Below are 18,224 nucleotides of genomic sequence, written 5' to 3' on the forward strand. Positions count from 1 at the left end.
AAGACTAAAAAACACTAAACTAGACTTTATAAACTCAAAACTGACTTAAATAACTTAAAACAACAACAAACAACTAAATAGACTCAAACTAGACACTAGGAATGACTTTGGACGAAAATTGATTTTAGCTTGACTCAAAACACTTAAAAACACAAACTAAGACAGATTCCAACTAATTTGACACACTAAAGTAAAGGAGATTGGGTTTTGGACGAATTTTAAGTAAAACAAGTGAATTAAAGACTTAAACAAAGTTGAACGAATTTGGTGAATTAAATGGATAATGGGCTAGCTAGAGGGTCATTCTCCACACATGACACACTTGGCATACAAATCAATCTCCAGTAGCTTTTTCGATAAACCATGAATGACAATGCCCCAGATTAACCGTGCCATCACTAATTAACCCTCAGATTTTCCTTAAGTTATTGAATTGAATGGGATACCCATCATCAACCCAAATCATTCTTCAATAGTCCCCTACATGCACATCATCATAGAGATACAATCAAAGATCATTAAGTTCTATGAAAATCATAAACATTGACAAAACATTCGTAACTATAAGTTACATGCACATCATCATAATACTCATGCTAGGAATTTAACTTAACGCGATCGTGACCAGCGACCTTCACTACTTGTGAATATAAGTTTGTAACGATTATGTGAAACTCCCTTATATTCTAGCATCAAATTCATGCATGCAAACTAAGTATGCATCCTTAATCCACAAACAAGAATAAGTTTTGAATAAAACAGTTAAGCAAATTGCATTCTCAATATATGAAATCACAACTGGAAGTAATCAATTCATATTGCAAATATGTTCATGGCTTTGAATTTTCCCCTAACTAAAATGAGTTTAGCTCCTCATGTTCGTAAAACAAAGATAAATAAACTTAAACATTGAAAACAAAAGATAGATTACACCTAAAAATGATCCAGCAATCCAAACTTGAATAGCAAGCACTCCAAGGGTCCTCCTTCTTCTTCGTTGCTGCAACACAAGGTATGGGTGAAGGTTTTAGTGATGAATTGTGGTGGTGGATGGATGTAGGTGATTTCTGGTGAAGGATGGATGGTGTTTTTGCGGCTGAAATGGGTGTAGAATTATATGGGGGGTGGTGGTGAATTTTGGCTGAAAAGATGTATATATAGGTTCGGCCAAACCCTAGGGTAATCAGTTTAGGTTTAGAACTTAGCAGAAATCAAGGATTAGGGCCTAAAGGTGCGGCAAAGGTGTTTAAATCCACTAAGAACAAGGTTTGGCCCAATTAATTTCTGAAAAGGATTTGCATAACCCAAATCCATAAGGAATAAGGCTACCAAAATCAGAATCCAAAGGGAATTGAGTGAGGAAAGGCACGACAAGAATTGGAGGGAATGGGAATTGCTTGCAAGGCAAGGCAAAAGCCTTCTAGAAAGGAATAGGTGCCACTTTTGTAGGGTTTCTAGAAACAATGTGTTTTGTGACAGAAATTAGGACTTCTAGAAGTAGATATTTAGGTCCCCTTGCAGCTAGAATTAAGGCATGATAAGATTAGGATAGGATAAGATAGGATAATGTTAGTTTGGATAAGATAAGGTTGGATAAGGTTTTGGATAATGTTTCTTCTTTTTAGCTGATTTCTTATCTTCTTTGTCTTGAATTTAATTTCTTCATCTCCTTATCAGATTCCTAGCCTTTTGAACTCCAAAAACGTCCATCCACCTTGGCCCATACATATGCTATCCATTTAGTGCCTAAAACTGCTCCAAAACGCTCTAAAATGCATTTTCTTGCCAACTTTGTCATTTGAACCTATAAACACACGAAAATAGCTTAAATCACTATAATAAACACAAACTAACTACGAAAATGCAAGAAAACAAGCTAACTAAGTCGCATAAATATGCTCCTATCACACTCCCCCTCACGTGTAACCTCATTTAGTGGTTCACACGTGGATATCCACATCGGTAATTGAAACTCAGAGGTCGGCTCACGTTGGGCCCACTTGTTTTCAATGGAACTCAGCGGTCGTCTCTATATTAAGAGTTCATACTTGTTTCCTTCTAGGTGACAAGCTCATTGGCTTGCACGACCCCGAACCTTGGCTCTAATACCATGTTGGATTTTTAGATCGTCGGGCCCGCCCCACTCTAACGACACCGATACTGTCCCCAACTTTACCACTTGCCCAATCTGTCAGGTGTGAGGTTTTACCAAAAAAGGCCTCGGTATTAGTTAGAGTGGGGTAATCCTATTTAAACCCTTTAGTTTCTTTTGCACCCACCGATGTGGGGCTTTAACAAGAGTGGGGTAATCCTATTTAAACCCCTTGGTTTCTTTTGCACCCACCAATGTGAGACTTGTTAAATGTCCCACATTGGTGGGATAAAGTCTCATAATGGGTTTAAATATAATTACCCAACTCTAACTAATACCGAGGCCTTTTGTGGTAAAACCCCACACCTGACGGATTGGGCATGTGGTAAAGTTGGGGACAGTATCAGTGACGTTAGAGTGGGGCGGGCCCAATGATCCAAAAATCCAACATGGTATCAGAGCCAAGGTTTGGGCTCGTGTAAGCCAATGAGCTTTTGTGCAAGCCAATGAGCTTGTCACCCATAAGAAAACAAGTCTGAACTCTTAATTAGGGGTGGTTCGGTATGGGATCCCATACCGAAACCCTTGTCCCGATTCCCATACCGAAATTTTCGGGAATCCCAATTTCAATACCGATCCCAAACCAAATTTTCGGGAATCCCAATTTTCGGGAATCCCGAAATAGTTTCGGGATTTCGGGACAAATCGGGAATCCCAAAAATGATTTTGGGCTTTTGGACAAAAAAAAGCTAATATTGGTCCAATTGGACAAAAACCTAATATTGGGCCTGCCCACTAAATGTAACAGCCCCCACATATGGGCTTAACTTTTATTCAACCAAATAAAAAAAATATTGGGCAAACCTGCAATGTTTATAAGAGCAGTTCAGCTGCATTTTCCACTTGTATGGTAGCCAAGGTTTTAAAATAAATAAAGTAACAAACCCAAAAGCAAAAAAATTAGTTACAATCTAAAGTTTTAATAATTAAGTTACAAACCAAAAGCAAAAAAATTAGTTACAATCCAAAGTTTTAATAATTAAGTTACAATCCAAAGTTTTAATAATTAAGTTACAAAGTTTTTCACAGGCCTGTAACAAATTCAAGGCATATACTGTCGCTTCTTGAACACTGCAACAATCTCCTTTGGATCAGCTTTTGTTACCTTGTATGCCTCAATCTTGTTGATTTCCTGCACAAGGATATATAACAACCATAATAATCACCATCTCTATGAGATATATTACAGAGCAGCGCGTCCTCTATCAAATCCGATTTTAAGATAGTGGTTAACAGAGTGCTTTTGCTTAGAGTTCTTGCTCTGAAACCACTTGAACAGCTAGCTTAGTCTCATGAAACGTTTAACTTTGTTTTTAAACAGATGAGAGACAGTCATCCGTACATGGGATAAAGCTCAGACAATGGAATCCATAACATTCATTATACAATTCTATGACTTGTTAATGTACCTCCAAGAATGCTGCTAGTTTAGGCCTCCCAGCTGTGATGTCATACTTGAATACGTCTGATAAGAAGGCTTGGAACCGCTCAATGAACGGGATATAGGCTATGTCCACCTGAATATCACGAATTCTTATCCATTACTTAAGCACTTATGTGTTACTACTAGCTCATTTTATTAGAAATACAAAAACATTAATTGGCATGTAGATAAATTGTACATTCAACTTACCAAACTAAACTGGCCCAGAAGATACGCCCGTCGTCAAATTTCTCAAGAGCATTTTCCAAGTAATCAAACTGCTCATCTGATGCAGATAACCAAATTCAGTCAGTGTTAATTCATCAACTAAAACAGTCACTAACGGGAGAATCTTCCAAGTCTTACCAGCTGCTTTTACCGTGTCTCCTTTCAATGAGCGATACAAGGACCCCACGAAGGTATCAACATAAGTCAATAATTCTTTGCCAAACTTTTTTCTCTCAGGGTCGTCCTAAAAACAATTTCGCAGCATCACTCTGGTCAAATTTCTGAGAGACAAAGGCATGTTACTTGAGGCACAATCAAATTCTGGATATCTTACATTGGGGACAAGTGAAGGCCCTTCGAAGTTGCTTTCAAGGTATTTGATCAGGTCAAGACTCTCTCCAATGACTTTTCCATTGTGCTCCAGAGATGGCACCTATAAAAATAATCAATCAAGAGATTTATCCAGCTTCACCCAATTTTCCACAGACAATCAATGGCAGCAAAGAAGAAAAAACACTCATTTTTTTTCAAAATTATACCTTGTTTCCAGGGTAGACCTTTTCCTTGTACCAATCAGGCCTGTTTTGAAGATCTATACCGACTAACTTAATCTTGTCTTGCAAACCCTGCAACTCAAAAATTTCAACAAAAACAAACAATAAGACATGGGTTCTGATTAATTCTCAATTTACCAATTCATGAAATGATTAAAATCAAATAACGACGACATATCCATCAAATATAGCCAACAGAAAAAAAAACAAAATCTCGAAAAAATCATTTCCGCAATTGGGATTTGTATTTCATCATATTAGCCAATTTCTCAAACAACAAATTGAATTATCTTATAACAGGGTCATTGCCAGAAGCTCCAAAGACAGAAAAATGGTGAAGAAAAAAAAAGAGAACAAACCTTGTAGTTCCTAGTGATCCAAACCCGCTGTGCAAATGGACATGTGTAATTTACGTACAACCTTCAAAACACAAAGCAACCAATACACATCAAAACATGGTAATCAACGAACAAAACAAAACTCAGTGACCATCTTCAGCACTTGATTCGCCCTGTCCCGTCATCCACAGTGAAACCAACATCAGTGTTCCTTTCGGCTTATCGAAAACCATCCCAACACGGAAGTTACGAACTTTTTTACCTGAGGTGGAGGAAGAAGAAGAAGGAAGAGGATGCCTGAGGTGGACCGTGGGTTGTGGAAGGAAAGGACGAGGAAGAAGTGAAGTAGTGAACTCTGCAATTCGTCAAGTGTGGTGGTGGGCCGGTGGCTGGCCGGAATTCGTCACAGAGAGAGAGATGAGATGAGGGCTCGTCGGCTAGATGAGGGAGAGATCAGAGACGAGAGAAGAGATTAGGGTCGGCTAGAACGAAAGTGAAGTTTGTAAAATGGTTGTGAAATGGTTTCTGACCTAAAAACATATGAACGGCAAAGATTAAATCTAAAACAATGAACGGTTGAAATAATTCTCTTATAATTAAAAGAAAAAAAAATATATATATATATTATATAATATTTATTTTCGGTTCGGTATGGGAATACCGAAAATTTGAGATTCAAAACCGAATCCCGTACCGAAAATATCGGTTTGGTTCGGGATTACATACCGAAAATTTCGGGATTTTTGGTTTGGGATTTTTTTGGTTTGGGATCGGGATTTTTTCGGTTTGGTTTGGGATTTTTGGGATTTTTTTCCAGCCCTACTCTTAATATAGAGACGACCACTGAGTTCCATTGAAAACAAGTGGGCCCAACGTGAGCTGGCATTTGAGTTTCAATTACCGATGTAGATCTCCACATGTGAACCACTAAATGAGGTTACACATGAAAGAGATTGTTAAATGTCCCACATCAGTGGGGATAAAGTTCCACAATGGATTTAAATATGATTACCAAACTCTAACTAATACAGAGGCCTTTTGTGGTAAAACTCTACATCTGACGGATTTGGCAAGTGGTAAAGTTGGGGACAATATCAGTGTCATTAGAGTGAGGCAAGCTCGGTGATCCAAAAATCCAACATGGTATAAGAGCCAAGGTTCGGGCCTGTGCAAGCTAATGAGCTTGTGTACAAACCAATAAGCTTGTCACCTAGAAGGAAACAAGTATGAACTCTTAATATAGAGACGACCACTGAGTTCCATTGAAAACAAGTAGGCCCAACGTGAGCCGATCTCTGAGTTTCAATTGCCGATGTGTGGATTTCTACGTGTGAATCACTAAATGGGGTTACACATGAGGAATAGTGTTAAAGTCCTATTGTAGACATCGAAATTTCGGTAAAATAAATGTTGATCAATAATTAAAATTTCAATGTTTATGTGTCACATAAATTTTACACATAGCATGTGAATAAACGAAAAATCAAAATAAATAAAAAAAGTCATCAAACGGGACACATGTCAACACCTGGCAGAAATGATTTATTTCATCTAATTATTTAAATCCAAAAAATCAAGTTTTGGAATTCTATAAATAGGAGGCCAAGGCATTCATTTTGGGACACCAACTCATAACCAATTCACCTCATACCACAACCTTGAAGCTTTGAAACTCAAAAGCTCCCAAGCAAATCCCGAAGGATCAATAGAGCTCTCTTCGTTCTTCGTCAAATCCTCATTCAAAATCAAGCCCCAACGGCCCTTGAAGAACTTCCACTGATTCAAGATCAAGCCCCGACGGCCCTTGAAGAAAGTGTCCATCGTTCATCATTCGTTCATCCCTAGATCAAGCCCCGACGGCCCTTTGGATCCACGACGTCAACAAATTTGCACAACTGTTTATCCCAAGATCAAGCCCCGACGGCCCTTTGGACCAACAACATCAAATCCACCCATTGCAAAGATAGAATCAGAGGCTAAATTTGTAGAAGAGATTGTAACCCCTAAATCATCAATACAAATATTATTTTGTACACGTGTTTCTTGTCTCGTTCATTGCAGGAATTTCCGTGTTTACAAATTTGGCACGCTCGGTGGGACATTCTCTACCTTTCATCTCTATCTTTGAATCCGCAAAAAGCACAAATGGCATCAAAGAAGGCTCAAGTTGTTCTCGCAGCCAATGCAAGGAACAAGAGCGTCATCACCGCAGGCGGTGTTACTTCGGGCATCATAACTCGAAGCAAGGTAAGAGCTCTTTCTGCCGCATCTTCCACCCCTGCATCAACTCCGCCGAATGAACAAGAGCACCTGAGGCACGAACCTGTGATCACCCTGACTTCGCTAAAGGCGCCAAGGAAGGAAAGCCCAATGAAGTACTCTGGTTTCATGTTTTCCGATGCCGACTCAAGCGGCAACTCAGCCATGCAAGTCATGACTGCTGGAGCGACATCAATCGATGAGCAGCTGGCTCATATGAATGAAACAATCGCAAGGCTAACACGGATTGTGGAAGAAAAGGACCAGCAAATCGCCGCACTAGTCAATCAACTAGATGTAAAGCCCGACGTGAAAATCGAGCAAAGGGATGGTTCAGTAAAGAAGGAAAACAACGAGGATGAAGAGCCTCCGGTGGAGAAAATCGATGTGAAGCCGGAGCCAGGCCAAGCAGAGGCACTCATGGGATCTCTTTCTATCCAACAACTGCAAGAGATGATCGCCAGCACCATCAAGGCGCAGTACGAAGGGAGCTCACATACCTCATCATTCTACTCAAAGCCCTACTCCAAGAAGATTGATGCCCTAAAGATGCCAAGGGGTTATCAACCACCAAAGTTCATGCAGTTTGATGGAAAAGGAAACCCAAAGCAACATGTCGCACATTTCGTCGAAACCTGCAACAATGCAGGGACGAAAGGAGATTACCTCGCCAAGCAGTTTGTGCGCTCGTTAAAAGGAAACGCCTTTGAGTGGTACACAGATCTGGAGCCCGAATCCATCAACAGCTGGGAACAGTTGGAAAGGGAATTCCTCAACCGCTTCTACAGCACCCGTCGCACCGTGAACATGCTAGAGCTGACAAGCACGAAGCAATGGAGGGATGAGCCAGTCGTGGACTACATCAACCGATGGCGCAATCTGAGCCTTGACTGCAAGGACAAGCTCTCAGAGATCTCTTCGATCGAGATGTGCGTCCAAGGCATGCAATGGGGGTTACACTATATCCTTCAAGGCATCAAACCACGGACATTTGAAGAGCTAGCCACCCGTGCCCATGACATGGAGCTAAGTATTGCCCATCACGGGAAGAAAGAGCCGATCACCGACTTCAAGAAGGATAAGGTGTTCTCCCCAAATGTAGACAAGACTGGGAAGAAAGCCCCCAAGGAAGCGTTCACCGTCAGCACTGCGCCCGTCAAGACAGCCTCCGCGCCTATCAAGATCTCCTCCAAAACCAAAGCAAAGGAGATAAAGAAAAGTGAGCCTCCTCGCACCCAAGAAAGGTACAAAAGCACCTTGAGGGAATTGGAGCAGAATGTATACCCTTTTCCTGACTCAGACATGGATGCAATGTTAGACGACTTGCTAGAAAAGAAGGTAATCGAGCTACCCGAATGCAAGCAGCCTGAAGAAATGAATCGCATAAACGATCCTAAATACTACAAGTACCATCGAATCGTGAGCCATCCTGTGGGTAAATGCTTCGTCCTCAAAGAGCTCATCATGAAGCTAGCACAACAAGGGCGAATCGAGCTCGACCTCGAAGACACGGCCGCGACACATACTACTACAATTGCATTTGGAACTTTCGATCCCGTGCCTCTCCAAGTAGCATTTGACCATTCCTATCAATGTTCAAGTTACACGATACCTTCTGTGCAACCATCACCGGGGGCAAACGAACAAGATGCACATGCCGATGATGAAGAAGGATGGACATTGGTGACCTACAAAAAAATAAGGAAACCAAAACCACAAGCCATAAGACAAAAGGTGGAACAAGTGAGAAAGCACCGTCCCCGCAACAGTAGGAAGCCCAAAAGAAACGTAAAAGTTGATAAGCCAATGTATGCTGGGGAACCTATGGAGCAAGAGCCACGCATTCCTATCTCATTGCACGAGTACTTCCCGAATGACTTCTTCCAACAGTGCACTATCGCTGTATGCCACATGGTCGAAGTAGAAATAGAAGAACCTTCAAAAGGCAAAGATATCACCACTGAGGGAGAAAAAACTCTCACTCTCGAAGAAGGTCTGCCAACACACTTTAGCATTGAGGAAGCGCTGCGATTACCAAAGAAGATGCGAATAGCATTAGCAGCGGTCTTGGAAAGTCCCAATGACCACGAAGTGCAAGAAAGCAAGAACGAATGCTTCAAGCTTCGGCCACATGAATATGCCACATGCTGTGCCATCGAGGACACAATCCATTTCACCGACGAAGACTTGCTGCTAGGATCCAAGCCTCACAACCGTCCTCTCTTCGTTTCTGGGTACGTAAGGGAGCACAAAGTCAATCGCATGCTTGTGGATGGTGGATCAGCCATAAACATCATGCCAAAGTCAACAATGACTACAATCGGCATCAAGGCGGATGAACTGTCCTTAAGTCGTCTATTAATCCAAGGTTTTAAACAAGGAGGACAAAAAGCGATGGGCATGATCCGAGTGGAGATGACTATTGGTGAACTTAAGTCAAGCACGATATTCCACGTGATTGATGCAAGAACTTCATACGGCTTGCTTTTAGGAAGGCCTTGGATCCATGCAAATGGAGTAGTACCGTCCACCCTTCACCAATGCTTGAAATTCTACCGAGAAGGAGTGAAGGTGATCTATGGCGACACCAAACCATTCACCGAAGCCGAATCACATTTCGCAGACGCCAAGTTCTACATGGATGAAGACATGGTGCTCGAAGCTCTTCCAAAAGAGATCAAATCCACGGGCAAAGCAACACCTAAAAAGCAGGAGTGGCAAGCCATGCCCAAGATGCAAGAAGAAGAAGCCATGTCTTCTTTAAGCAAGAACGATGATGAGCTTGCTAAACCTGCAACAACCAAAGGGAGTAAGATGTCCTCAAATGTACTAAACACACCCGTTTTTCGATACATCCCGATGTCAAGAAGAAAGAATGGTCAATCCCCATTCGAAACTGAAGCAAGCAAAGCCGATGCACAACGGTACGTGGATAATGTAAAGTTGCTCAAGACGAATGCAGTTCTACCTCTGACACAGCTAAGCAACGCAAAGGTTGCAAGATTACCACAAGGCTTCGTAAAAGCTCTACCAAAGAGAGCGGAACCAAGTTTTCTCCCAACCAAAAGGACTGAAGAAGGTTTTGATCCGAAGGCCTACAAACTCATGTCAAAAGCTGGGTACGACTTCGCTTCTTCTTCGAATCCTGGAAAAAAGGTTTCAAACACCGTCAACAATAAAGAATGTGACCTCACAAAGACTCAAAAGAAGTTGAAGAAGCATGGTTACGGAATTAACAACAACAAAGCTGGACTTGGCTTCACACCAAATGCACCTGTGAAGATTTCAAGCCAAGCAAAAAATACTAGCACTCAACATATCAGTGTGAGCATTGAACAAGATCAAGAGGAGCCTAAATCCACCCCTCGAACGCCAGTCTTCGATAGGATGAATCGTTCAAGACCCAAAACGTCAGCCCTTGATCACATTGGTGGTCAAAACCGAACCTCCGTCTTCAAGAGGCTTAACAGGCCAACCTCCCGAAGCTCTATTTTTGAAAGGTTGTCAAAACCTAATAAGCAAAGCAACACGGCTAGCTCTCCTCCTCGTCAGTCAGCTTTGGAAAGACTTGAAGACAACATGAAGTTTTCTGGAAATAGGGAAACAAAGTCAAAGGAAGAAAAGCTTGACAGGCTAGTAGAAAAGGGCGATATTCGAAGCTCAATTCCTTCAAGGATGAAGCGTCAAGCAATCTTGGAGGTTGACGCAAATGGACCACTGATAGTAAGAAGGCGCACCATCATCCATACTGGACAATCTGCATACCAACAAACCCAAGAGGACGACACTAAAGAGGAAGTCCAAGATGTCTTCCACATCACGATCCAAGAAGGCAAAGAAGACGAGACCCCTGAAGAAGATGTCACTGCCGCACCACCACAACTTGAGGATGGGGGGCAAGCCACGGTTGACGATCTCAAGGAGCTCAACTTGGGCACAGAAGAGGAGCAAAAACCTATCTTTGTAAGTGCACTGCTAAGAGCAGACGAGATAGAGGAGTACTACCAACTGCTATCAGAGTACAAAGACGTCTTTGCCTGGACTTACAAAGAAATGCCCGGCCTTGACCCTGTCATCGCTGTGCATCATCTTGCAGTCAAGCCTGGAACACGACCAATAAAGAAAACTCAAAGGCGATATCGATCCGAGCTCATTCCACAAATCGAGGCAGAGATTGACAAGCTAATCGAAGCAGGATTCATTCGAGAGGTGCAATACCCCAAGTGGATCTCCAACATCGTCATCGTCCTTAAGAAATCTGGACAAATATGTGTTTGCGTAGACTTCCGGGACCTCAACGACGCTTGTCCGAAGGACGACTTCCCCTTGCCAATCATCGAAATCATGGTGGACGCAACCACTGGCCACGAGGCACTGTCATTCATGGACGGCTCTTCTGGATACAATCAAATTCGTATGGCTCTCGAAGACGAGGAACTAACAGCATTCCGCACTCCAAAAGGTATCTATTGTTACAAGGTGATGCCCTTTGGTCTAAAGAACGCTGGAGCTACATATCAACGAGCAATGCAGAAAATCTTCAATGACATGCTACACAAGAACGTAGAATGTTATGTGGACGATGTGGTGGTCAAAACAAAGAAAAGATCAGATCACTTGAAGGATTTGCGAGTAGTGTTCGAAAGGCTGCGAAAATACAACCTCAAGATGAACCCGTTAAAATGTGCGTTTGGCGTCACCTCTGGAAAGTTCCTCAGCTTCATTGTCAAGCACCGTGGTATTGAAGTGGACCAATAAAAAATCAAGGCCATTCAAAGCATGCCTGAGCCAAGAAACCTGCACGAGCTGAAAAGTCTACAAGGACGGCTAGCCTTCATCAGACGCTTCATCTCTAACCTTGCAGGGCGTTGTCAACCGTTCAGTCGACTCATGAAGAAGGATGTTCCGTTTGTATGGGACGAAGCATGCCACAATGCTTTTGAAAGCATAAAAAAGTATTTGTCAAGTCCACCTGTCTTGGGGGCGCCTGTGCTTGGGAAACCACTCATATTGTACATTGCCGCTCAGGAAAGTTCAGTTGGAGCACTCTTGGCGCAAGAGAATGAATCCCAGAAAGAAGGAGCGCTTTACTACCTCAGCCGAACCCTTACCGGCGCCGAGTTGAACTACTCCCCAATAGAAAAGATGTGCCTTGCCTTGGTGTTCGCCATCCAGAAACTCAGGCATTACATGCATGCGTACACCATCCACTTGGTTGCAAAAGCTGACCCGGTCAAATACGTCATGTCCAAACCCGTCTTGACAGGGCGACTCGCTAAATGGGCGTTGCTTCTTAACCAATATGAGATCATCTACATCCCAGCTAAAGCCGTAAAGGGACAAGCGCTGGTAGACTTTCTTGCCGATCACCCAATCCCAGCTGATTGGAAAATCTCAGACGACTTGCCTGACGAGGAAGTGTTCTACATCGACATCTTCCCGACATGGACGATGTTCTTCGACGGATCTGCACGAGCAGACGGAGCGGGGGCAGAAGTAGTATTCATGTCGCCACAAAGGCATATATTACCTTATTCATTTCAACTAAGCGAATTATGCTCCAACAATGTCGCTGAGTACCAAGCACTGATCATCGGACTCCAAATGGCGATCAATATGGGAATCACAGCCCTTGAGATATTTGGCGACTCCAAGCTCATAATCAATCAACTCTTAACTGAATATGAGGTGAAGAAAGATGATCTCATCCCATACTTTCGGCTGGCAACTCAACTGCTACAAGAGTTTGAGACTGTGACACTAGAGCATGTGCCAAGAAAAGAAAATCAAATGGCAGACGCTCTTGCCAACCTAGCCTCAAGCATGACATTAGGAGAAGATGAAGCTGCAGACGTGCCAGTCTGCCAAAGATGGGTGATCCCCCTCGTCACTGAAATGCTACTAGATGATACAAATGCCATCTCAGTACTTCCAGTCGATGTTGAAGAGTGGAGACAACCGCTGATCGATTACTTAGAGCATGGAAAACTTCCAGATGATCCTAAACACCGCTCCGAAATACGTCGACGAGCACCTCGCTTCCTCTATTACAAAGAAACACTCTACCGACGCTCTTTCGAAGGAGTACTTCTGAGATGCCTAGGTGAGGAAGAAGTTAATCAAGCCATGGAAGAAGCACACTCAGGCGTATGCGGGGCGCATCAATCTGGACCAAAGCTACATTTCCAGCTCAAAAGAATGGGCTACTACTGGCCAAGCATGGTGAAGGACTGCCTGAAATATGCCAAAAGGTGCCAAGCCTGCCAATTCCACGCAAACTTCATACACCAACCACTTGAGCCATTACACCCTACAGTTGCTTCATGGCCATTCGATGCATGGGGATTGGACGTCGTAGGACCAATTACTCCGAAATCATCTATAGGAGAAGCTTACATCCTAGCTGCAACAGATTACTTTTCCAAGTGGGCTGAAGCCATACCCCTAAGGGAAGTAAAGAAGGAAACTGTCGTTCGTTTCATCAAGGAGCACATCATCCACCGATATGGAGTGCCTCGCTACATCATCACTGATAACGGAAAGCAATTCTCCAACCGACTCGTGGATGAGCTATGTGAGAAATACAAGTTCAAGCAGCATAAGTCTTCCATGTATCATGCCCCGGCCAACGGTCTTGCAGAAGCATTCAACAAAACATTGTGCAATCTCTTAAAGAAAGTGATCGGCCGAACAAAGAGAGACTGGCACGAAAGAATAAGCGAAGCACTTTGGGCATATCGGACGACACATAGGACTCCTACCCAAGCTACGCCTTATTCTCTTGTATATGGCGTGGAAGCTGTTCTACCGCTCGAAAGTCAAATCCCCTCACTGAGAATGGCTATACAAGAAGGCTTGACTGAGAAGGAGAATGCAAAGTTGCGCATTCAAGAGTTGGAAGCACTCGACGAAAGAAGGCTCGAAGCTCAACAACACTTGGAATGCTACCAAGCACGACTATCCAAGGCATTCAACAAGAAGGTCCGCCCAAGGTCTTTCCAAACTGGAGATCTCGTCCTCGCATTGCGTAGGCCTATCGTCGCAACTCACAAGACGAAAAGCAAGTTCACATTAAAGTGGGATGGACCATACGTAATACAAGAGGTTTACACCAACGGCGCCTACTTAATCATGGCAGAAGATGGCTTGAAGATTGGCCCTATCAATGGAAGATTCTTGAAGCGCTACTACCCCTAAAAGGCCACAACCAAAGCTCCTTGTCCGCACGAGCCTAAACTGCATGGCACAACGCTCCTGGTCTGCACGAGCATAAAAGGCAACACCAACTGCTCCTTGCCTGCATGAGCTGAAACTGCAAACGACACCAATGCTCATTGCCTGCACGAGCTGAAACTGCAACACGGCACCAAATGCTCCTTGTCTGCACGAGTTGAAACTGCAAACGACACCAAATGCTCCTTGTCTGCACGAGTTGAAACTGCAAACGACACCAATGCTCCTTGTCTGCACGAGTTGCAAACGACACCAATGCTCCTTGTCTGTACGAGTTGAAACTGCAAACGGCACCAAAAGAAAATACCAAAAAAAAAAAAAATGTATTTGAACTACGTTTTGACTTGATCTTTTCTTTGGAAGGGTACGTAGGCAGCTTGAATATTCAATTTCAAGTTCAGTCACATCAAAATAAAAAAATAAATGTTTTATTAAATAGAGTCAATTTTATTACAAAAAAAAAATGTATATATATATGTATGTATATATATATGTATGTGTGTATATATATATGTGTGTGTATAATATATATATATATATATATATATATATATATATATATATACAGCAAAAAAAAAAATAATAATAATAAGATTTTATTGAAAATTTGACCATTGAGAGTATATTTTTATTACAAATACAAACATTTTCCTTGTGAAAAAAAAAAAGGGGGCGGCCCATCTTTCTAAATTCCAATAAACCCAGCTCTCAAAACCCACTTCGGGTTTTCTCCTCCAACCAAACCCTTCTACATTCCAGTCACCGACTCCTCCGATTCCAACCCAGCGAACCCAACTCCGGGCACGCTCCGCCACGCCGTCATCCAAAAAAAACCCTTCTGGATTATCTTCTCGGCCGACATGACCATTAAGCTCAAATACGAGTTCATTGTCAACAGCTTCAAGACCATCGACGGCCGCGGCGTCAACGTCCACGTGCACCACTGCAAGCCCGCCGGCAACACCAACATCGCCTCCAGCCCCACCCACGTTGGCTGGCGCGACAAATCCGACGGCGACGGCATCTCCCTCTTCGGCGCTCGCAAAATCTGGATCGACCACTGCTCCCTCTCGTTCTGCACCGACGGACTGATCGACGCCATCATGGGTCCACCGGAGTCACAATTGCCAGAGCTATTGAGTCACCTGACGCCATGGGGAATGCTGGTGCAGCTGTCATTAGAGAGGTTGCCAGCAAGACCAATGACTCTGCTGGTGACGGAACAACAACTGCATCAATTCTTACACGGGAAATAATCAAGCTAGGGCTCTTGAGTGTGACCTCTGGTGCAAATCCCGTTTCAAGAAAGAAGGGTATTAAGAAAACGGTGCAAGGGCTGGTGGATGAACTAGAGAATAAGTCTAGGCCTGTTAAGGGTCGTGATGATGTTAAAGCTGTCGCATCTATTTCTGCCGGGAACGATGAGCAAATTGGGACAATGATTGCTGATGCTATTGACAAGGTTGGACCTGATGGTGTATTGTCCATTGAGTCATCATCTTCATTTGAGACCAGCGTCGAGGAAGAAGAAGGAATGGAGATTGACAGAGGATATATCTCTCCTCAATTCGTTACGAACCTTGAGAAGTTGGTTGTTGTGTTGAATTTGAGAATGCAAGAGTTTTGGTTGCTGACCAGAAGATTTCAGCTATCAAGGACATAATTCCTCTATTGGAGAAGACCACTCAGTTGAGAGCCCCTCTACTCATAATTGCTGAGGATGTCTCTGGGGAGGCTTTGGCGACTCTTGTTGTGAACAAGTTGAGGGGTATACTGAATGTTGCCGCTATCAAAGCTCCTGGTTTTGGTGAACGGAGAAAGGCTCTCCTCCAAGATATTGCCATTTTGACAGGAGCTGAGTTTCAAGCCAGCGATCTGAGTCTACTGGTTGAGAACACCTTAGTTGAACAGTTTGGTTTGGCTCGGAAGGTGACAATCTCAAAGGACTCCACTACCATTATCACTGATGCAGCATCAAAAGACGAGTTGCAAGCCAGAATTGCATAGCTAAAGAAAGAGCTGTCCGACACGGATTCTGTTTATGACACAGAAAAATTGGCTGAGAGGATTGCCAAATTGTCAGGTGGAGTTGCTGTTATAAAGGTCGGCGCTGCTACAGAGACCGAACTTGAGGACCATAAACTCCGTATTGAGGATGCCAAGAATGCTACTTTCGCTGCCATAGAGGAAGGGATTGTGCCTGGTGGTGGTGCTGCTTTGGTACATCTCTCAGCATATGTTCCTGCTATCAAGGGAAAAACTTGTTGATGCAGATGAGCGGCTTGGAGCTGACATTGTCCAGAAGGCACTGGTAGCACCAGCAGCATTGATAGCTCAAAATGCTGGAATTGAACACGAAATCGTGGGCCGATGTTGACGACGAAGAACTTCAATAACCACCGTCAAACGACTAGCCGGTAGTGAAGCTCAATGCCTTGCATTCTACCTCAAATTCCAACTGCTTCTGCACCTCCGCCATGGCTGCTCCTTTTGAATGTGATTGACAAAACCAAAGTTTGTCAACTCACACCCAAAGGCCTTCTCTCCGTTCGTGACAAACAACAACGAAGAACTTCAATAAACCGCCGTCAAACGACTAGCCGGTCATAAAGCCTCGACTGCAGCTCACCGTCCGTCGAGTTCCATCCCTACAAAGCACCATATATAAAGAAAAAAAAAAAAGGTTTTCAAATGGTGACTAGCCACCGAAAGCAAAGAAAAGAAGTGATTGACAGGCACCATCCAAAAGGAAATGATAAAAAAAGAAAAAAGAAAAAAAACAAGAAAGACAGGTCATGGTGTATGCTACTATTAGCAAGTATGAATAATTGAAAGGAAGAAAGCAGGGGGAAGACGACAAATTTCCGTCTAAAAATAGGGAGTAAAAGAATAGTGCGCATCAAGTACCATCAAAATAAAATAAAAAGGAGTAACACATCTTAGTCAGATATATGTTTTAGCACAACATACTGAATAAAGTAAAGCATGTCCATTGATATCTCTAAGAAATTACAAATGCGTAAAAAATAAAAATAAAAAAATAAAAAATAAAAATAAAAAAAATAAAAAATAAACCTTCACAAATGTCACTTATGAGAAGCCTCAACTTGAAGCCTTAGTGCTCGACGACTTATGAGAAGCCTCAGTACTTGAAGCCTTAGTACTCGGCGACTTATGTGAAGCCTCAGTACTTGAAGCCTTAATGCTCGGCGGAACCCTAGAAGAGGGAGGCATTGGGGATGGATTATTCGGAGCCTCAATACCTGGTTGAACTTCAGATGACGAAGGCAAAAGGTCCATCTGGAATACATCCACAAATCTCCGATTGTCACTTTGAACCCGACCTTCGGAGTCCAGCAACTGATCAAGCTTCCTCTTCATGCTTGTCGAATAATTATTTGCAAGCACATGCAACTCTCTATTCTCATACTTCAGCTGTCTGATCACTTGATTAAGAACTACCACCTCAGCTGTCAATGATTCAACCTGGCGAGTTCGAACAAGTAAGCGTTGGCTCATGTTGGAAACAGAGTTCGCACACTGGACACTGAGAGCCTGGGACTCTCGAACAGCTAATTCATCGGATCGTTGTGAAAGTATCATATTATCTTTAGGAGTGATAAGGTTTCTAGCTACAACCGTAGCCGTTGCTGCATCCCTCATTACAGAGTCTTCAACTGTAAGAGGGCCATTAGAAGATGAGAAGGACGGACGCCATATATTACCCTGACGCGGTGCACCTGCGTCACTGCTAAGACTCAAATCTAAACAAATGTTAGATGGGTTAGCCATTTTCAAAAAGATGGTAAAAGAAAAGGGTTGGAGTGAGTAAACAATCTCAGAAATACAGCAAGGACTATTTTCAAAGGCGAGCAATCTTCAAAGCGTGCAGGTCGAAAATGATTGACACCCCTTTAAAAAGAAGAGGCAACACAACCACTTGTTCCAAAAAAAAAAAAAAAAAAAAAATTAAAGAAACGTCACTCTTCGAATTTCAAAACCCGGATTTTCCTGCGTAAAATCCGTCAACACTTTTC

General features: G+C 42.9%; 2 pseudogenes; one reads left to right on the top strand and one right to left on the bottom strand.

Moving 5' to 3' along the window:
- Positions 1 to 2,946: 2,946 nt before the first annotated feature.
- Positions 2,947 to 5,142, bottom strand: LOC126632567 (glutathione S-transferase L3-like; annotated as a pseudogene).
- Positions 5,143 to 6,840: 1,698 nt separating this feature from the next.
- Positions 6,841 to 16,773, top strand: LOC126632552 (ruBisCO large subunit-binding protein subunit alpha-like; annotated as a pseudogene).
- Positions 16,774 to 18,224: the final 1,451 nt, after the last annotated feature.

The sequence above is a fragment of the Malus sylvestris genome, chromosome 8 (assembly GCF_916048215.2).
Source record: "Malus sylvestris chromosome 8, drMalSylv7.2, whole genome shotgun sequence".
NCBI lineage: Eukaryota > Viridiplantae > Streptophyta > Magnoliopsida > Rosales > Rosaceae > Malus > Malus sylvestris.